The sequence below is a fragment of the Delphinapterus leucas genome, chromosome 4, assembly GCF_059928025.1.
Source record: "Delphinapterus leucas isolate spDelLeu-1000000601 "Yukka" chromosome 4, BTC_Dleu_Yukka2, whole genome shotgun sequence".
In the NCBI taxonomy this organism is placed as follows: Eukaryota; Metazoa; Chordata; class Mammalia; order Artiodactyla; family Monodontidae; genus Delphinapterus; species Delphinapterus leucas.
In genome coordinates this window covers 1,751,524-1,757,582 of record NC_143132.1, presented here as the reverse complement: position 1 = coordinate 1,757,582, position 6,059 = coordinate 1,751,524, and positions in this window count along the sequence as shown.

The window sequence follows — 6,059 nt, the reverse complement described above, 5'->3', positions numbered from 1 at the left end:
AATAAGATTATCATACCTAAGAAAAATACCATTAATCCAATGATGACCATAGTTAAGTTTCAGATTGGGACTCTTTCAATGATGTATGTTTCAAACAAACTTACAATTTCTTTTATGTTTCGTTGTTTACTCTTTATACTTCTTCATGAGTTAATATCGATGACTTATTTGACGAGAGATCAGCGAAGCGGCCTGAGAGCTGACTGTCGTACAGGCCAGTGCGCACAAGGAATCCTGCTGCAGCTCCAGAAGCATCGAGACAGAGAAAAGATCTCTGGGCTTGGAAAGCGTGGGAAACGATGGAATAACCTGAATCCTCTTCTCATCCTTCAGCTGTGGAAGAGGAACTTCACAGAAGAACTGGAATGAGCCGTGTAGTAGAGATCCTCGTTCTGCCTTGGGATTAAAGGTGTTTATAGGGGGGTCAATGCCGTCTTTTCTTTGCCCTTAAAAGTTTCACTCTGTAACAACTACCTTACCCATAAAACGTTACTCATTTTCATTGTATAAAAATATAATTAAGCAAACAAGGGGAAAGGGTGTCTCTAATTCTAGACAATCACCTTTAAAATTTTAGTCTAGAACTTTCCATAAGCCTCTATGTAAACATATAGCTGATGCCGCTTTACAATGTGATATTATGTCACACGTCTTTGCCTAGACAGAGGCAACGTAGAACGGTGGTTCAAACACAGACCCTTAAGCCAGAATTCCTGGCTTTGAATGCTGGCTCTGTTAATTATTAGCTGTGCAGATCCTAGGCAGATAACTTAACTTCTCTGTGCCTCTGTTAATTCCTGGGTGAGATGGGCATAATGACAGCCCCCGCCTTGCCAGTTTGTTGGGAGGGTTACATGAGGTGGTACATACAGTAAGCGCTTAGAATAGCCCCTGAAGTACTGGGAGCACGAGACACAGAGCCACTGCTGCTTCCGTTGTTCACTTATTGTACTGTGAACAACTTCCCAATAAATACACACCAGTCTCGTCATTCTAACGGCTGCTCCCTGATTCTCCGTGATGACACTCCTGCTGGTTAAATAAGGAGAGTTGCATCACATGGCATTTTAAAACGTATGCCTTGAACGGTACATAGATTTTGGAATTAGAAATTAGAATTAGAATTGAATGCTTGATAACAAACTGTCAGGAGACACTTCTCCCTGGGTCTCTGGCTTATCTTATTTCTGCTTATCTTGTGAGCCTCATGGGCACCAAGGGTCCTTAGTTCTGAAATACCTTTTCAAGGGTATTTGTAGAGGGAATGGCCTGAAATTCAGAGACAGTGTCTGTCTTGGGAGCAGTTAGCCAACATGCTTACTGTTCGGTAGATTAGAGACAGTGTCCCCTCCAGAGACAAAGGTTCATGCTTGCTGCCTGTTATGGGCTGAGTTGTGTCTCCCTAAAATTCACAGGTTGAAATCCCAACCCCCGCACCTTGGAACGTGAGGTGTCCTTGCAGATGTCATTGGTTAAGCTGGAGTCATTCTAGAACAGGGGCTCCCTAATCCAATATGACTGTGCCCTTATATAAAGGGGACATTTGGACACAGACGTACACACAGAGAGATGCCACGTGAATATGAAGAGATCGGGGTGATGCTCCTACAAACCAAGGGACACTAAGCATGGCCAGCAAAGCCCCAGAAGCTAAGGGACAGCCTGGAACAGATTCTCCTCATGACCCTCAGAAGGAAGCAACAGTGGTGACACCCTGATATCAGGCTTCTGGCCTCCGAAACAGTGAAACAGTAAATTTCTAAGCCCCTGGGTTTGCGGTGCTTTGTTACAGCAGCCCCAGCAAACGAATACACTGCACTTTAGACAACGTTCATGTTCCCTAAGCTCGGGTTCCTACAAGGCAACCCACTGCGTGTGCACATGGCGCCTGTGCCTTCACGTCACCCTGTGGAACTGGTACAGATGCTGGCACCTGCCTGCTGCCATCATGGGAGGGACACACTGCCTCTGTCTCTGGCCCAGGAGTCTCACATCTTCTGCCAGAATCCCCGATACTGTGTCAGGCCGACCTGACAATATGCAAGTGGGGTCAAACCTCAGCCCTTAAGAGTTCTTGATGTAAACCTCTTGAAGGGCTCAGAGTGATTTTACTTTGACATGAGCCAGATGAGGTTGATGGAGAAACACACACACACACACACACACACACACACACACGTCCCAGGAAACTGTCTGGCTGTTTCTCCTTTTTTTTGGGGGGGGGGGCGGTTAAATATTAATGGCATCTGTGACATCCCAGTATTGTTTTCAATTATTTTTAAAATCTCAAATCTATGCACAAAACGCTCCCTTTGACTCGAACATTTTCAGTTTCTCTGGCGAACAGTCATTTCTTACAGTGGAGAAAAGGTAGAACAATCTAAATGTCTAAAAATAGAATTAGTGTGATTAAAAAATATATCACATGAATTTCAATAACTCTAATACATTTCTCCTTCTTAACAAGACAGATGCCCTTCCCTCCCCCTCCTCCAGGTGCCTCTCATTCCCAAATCCCTGCTTTTGTTCTGGGTGTCTTTGGCCCTTGAGGTCCTCCTATCAGTAGAGACAGCGAAGCCCAGGTGTCCCTCAAAGCTCCCCCAGGGTCCCTGAAGCTCTCCCGGCAGTGTCAGCCTGGGCCCTTCTGCTCCACCAGCATGCAGAGCTTTCAACGCCCTTGTCGCTGGCCTCTGCTTTCACACACTAGACCTCACCACACAGACTCCTTCCTGACAACAAAAGTACAGGGAGAACCTACAGGAGGGCTCTCCCTTTGGGGACTTGGGGACAGAGTCACAGGAAGGAGACATGTGAGCCCGTCCTGAAATTAAACAAAGCCCCATCGCGAGGAGCTCAGAGTTTACTAATGAACTTCACATCAGATGAGGCCTGAAGCCCAGTTTGTCCCTACCCTTTGCTTTTCCTCGTAAACACCCATTTACCGCTGACTGACGGGAGGTACTGCCCACTGGCGCCCATGACTCACACACAGTCAGGAAGGAAAGGGCTGACAGCCGAGTCCCACACTGTCAGGAAGGCCCCCAGGCTCCCGGGGGGCTGGGACTGCCCGCTCAGAACCCACAGGAAATGTCCTGGGAGCAGGTGCACCATTTGGGAAATGAATGATGCTCTGAAATTTGCTGGCGTGACAGTTGATTTTATGTGTCAACTCGGCTGGGCCACGGTACTCAGATATTTGGTCAAACACGTCCGGCTGTTGCTGTGAAGGTGTTTTCTAGATGAGATTAACATGTAAATCAGTAGATTTTGAATAAAGCAGATTACCTGCCATAAGGTGAGCAGGCCTCCTCCAACCAGTTAAAAGCTTCAGGAAAAAGACTGGAGTTCTTTCAAGGAGGAAGGAATTCTGCCCGGAATCTGTATTCAGACTGGAGCTGCAAGATCAGCTCTTCCCTGGGTCTCCAGCCTGCCAGCCTGCCCTGCAGGTCTGAACGTTTGGGACTCGCTAATCCCCACGATTACGGAGCCACCTCCTCAAAACCAGTCTCTCTCTCTCTCTCTCCTATTGCTTCAGTTTCTCTGGCGAACCCTGACGACTACAGCTAAGGCAGTGCTTCATAAGTTATCTTCAGGACACACCCTAGGGTGCAGAGGGGAGAGCAGAGGGGCAGGGGAAAGAGGAAGACGCGCTGAGAAGGTGAGGCTCCTCGACACTGACCCCTCTGCAAGCAGAGCTCTGCTTCTACTCTGCTTACAGACTGGAGTTCCATGTAATGTCACTTTAGGGGGACAGGGTCTCCTACGTTAAGATTTAAGTCTAGAAACCATGGTGGTAGGGAAGTTCAACGTGATCCATTTACGTGGATCCAGATGGTCGGATCTATCCTCAGTGGGGGCACCTCTATTCCTTGAGTAGGTTACCACACGCCTTAGGCACTTACTTACTGTTTTCTACATTATCCTGCCCTATGATGACACCCCAGAAGCTTCTAAGGGACTCTTTGTTATAGACTCCACCTAGACGAAACCTGTCCAAGAGCTCAGCATTACGTTACGTTTAGGGTTCAAGGAGGCCCTGGCAGTTTTCCTTTGAAGGTCCTGGGCTCAGCCAGGTTTGCCGCAAATGTGGCCCAGGGAAGCCCATCCCAGAAAGAGGGAAGGCAGCTCGCTGTCACCAGGAGCCTGCCTGGAGGAGGAAGCTATGCTGAATTTCCAACACCACAACCCCCCTCCCAACCCCACGTAATTGTTTCTAGAAGCATGCTTACTGCTGGAGTGGTCATCTCTAAAGGCTCCACCCATTATGTTGGGACCAAATGTGAGATGGGGGAGTGGAGTTGGGTAGAAAGAAGTATGACCCTGCCTTTCCCCCACTAACAGGCTTTTGGATTACTTTAAATACCAAAAGCCGGCTTCCCTGGTGGTGCAGTGATTAAGAATCCGCCTGCCAATGCAGGGGACACGGGTTCGAGCCCTGGTCCAGGAAGATCCCACATGCCACGGAGCAACTAAGCCCGTGCGCCACAACTACTGAGCCTATGTGCCACAACCACTGAAGCCCGTGCACCTAGAGCCTGTGCTCCGAAACAAGAGAAGCCACTGCAATGAGAAGCCCGTGCACCGCAACAAGGAGCAGCCCACACTTGCCGCAACTAGAGAAAGCCCGCGTGCAGCAACGAAGACCCAACGCGGTCAAAAATAAATCAATAAATAAAATAAATTTTAAAACAAGTAAATAAATACCAAAAGCTGCATTAGTGTAATCACCCAAGTTAGTTTTCTTAGCTGGTTATAAGAAGGGAGCAGATGCGAAGTGGCCAGGCGGCCACAGGGCATTCTGCTTTGTGCTAGTTCTGTGACTGCTGTGCCCCGAAGGCAGGACAAGGGACGTCGCACATCCGCCCTGTGCAGGCCAGGCCGCACCTCTCAGCCTCGGTGCCAAGGCCAGCAGGCTGCTTCCTCCCCCTGGCCCACCAGGCCGTCATTTCCAGCTGGCCGGGGCCCCCCATTCCCACCTCCAGGCACAAAGCCTGTTCTTAAAATTCTTTCCAGATTAACCCACGTTAATCTAAGCCCGATAAAAGCATAGGTTTTACCTTTTACTCGGAGCTGCACTGTCATTTCCCCCAACAACCTGGTGAAAAAAACAATGAAACCAGCAGCAGGGCCTGGAGGGAAGCTGCAATTACAGGGGTGCGAGGCTGGCGGGGCAGCACCCACTTCAAAGGCCGGGGATGGGGGCGGAGCAGGCAGAGGTGTAATTCGCGCTGCTGGGGAGCAAGAAAGCCTTGTGCTCAGAGCGGCAGGAACAAAGGCCCCACTGCTTGATGTGAGTCACCCCGAGTCCGGGAGGGGAGGCGTGCACCTCCACCCTGCACCCTGCACCGGGGACCCCGCCAGCCGCCCTCCCTCTGCCCAGTCCGTGCAAACGCAGGGATGCAACAGGCCAGGCTTCGGGGAGACCAACGGGACTCACCAGCTCCCTATCGGTGCTGGCCCAGGTGCCCCAAAGCAGGATGGAGATGGGCGTGGTCTGCCTCCCACGCTGGGGGGCATCTGCCGGGACAGGACTAGGTCTGTGCCCTGGCCTGCACCCTCTTGGAACCCCTGCCCTTGGCAGGCAGAGGTCAGAGCCTCCCTGGGGCTGGGTGTCCCGGGCACCTGAAAAGCAGGGGCCCCGCCCTCCCTGCCACGGGGACCTTGGGATCTGGGGAGGGAAGCCAGGCCTGGGGGGCCTCCAGAAGGACCTACCAGAGAGAAGAAAGCTCGGGGTCCAGGGTGACCATACACAGGCCACTTGCCTGATGGCCAGCTGGCCCCAGACTGGCCCCACATCAGAGTATTTTGGCCTCCATGTTGGTGTCCTATCCTTGTTACCTTAAGACATTTTAAAAACCGTGTCTTCCGAAGACACAGGCTGTGCGAATGCTGCCCTGGGGCACCGTGTGCTCAGTTTTAAACGGGTTTCGGGGGAGTGACGGTGAACACATAGTTTTCTGGCTTAAATAGAACCGGACTTTGGGGCATTTGTGGACTCTCAGTCCTGCATTGAGATCTTCTCTCGCGATGTCTTCTTGCACAGGCAGGCGTGGGTGTCA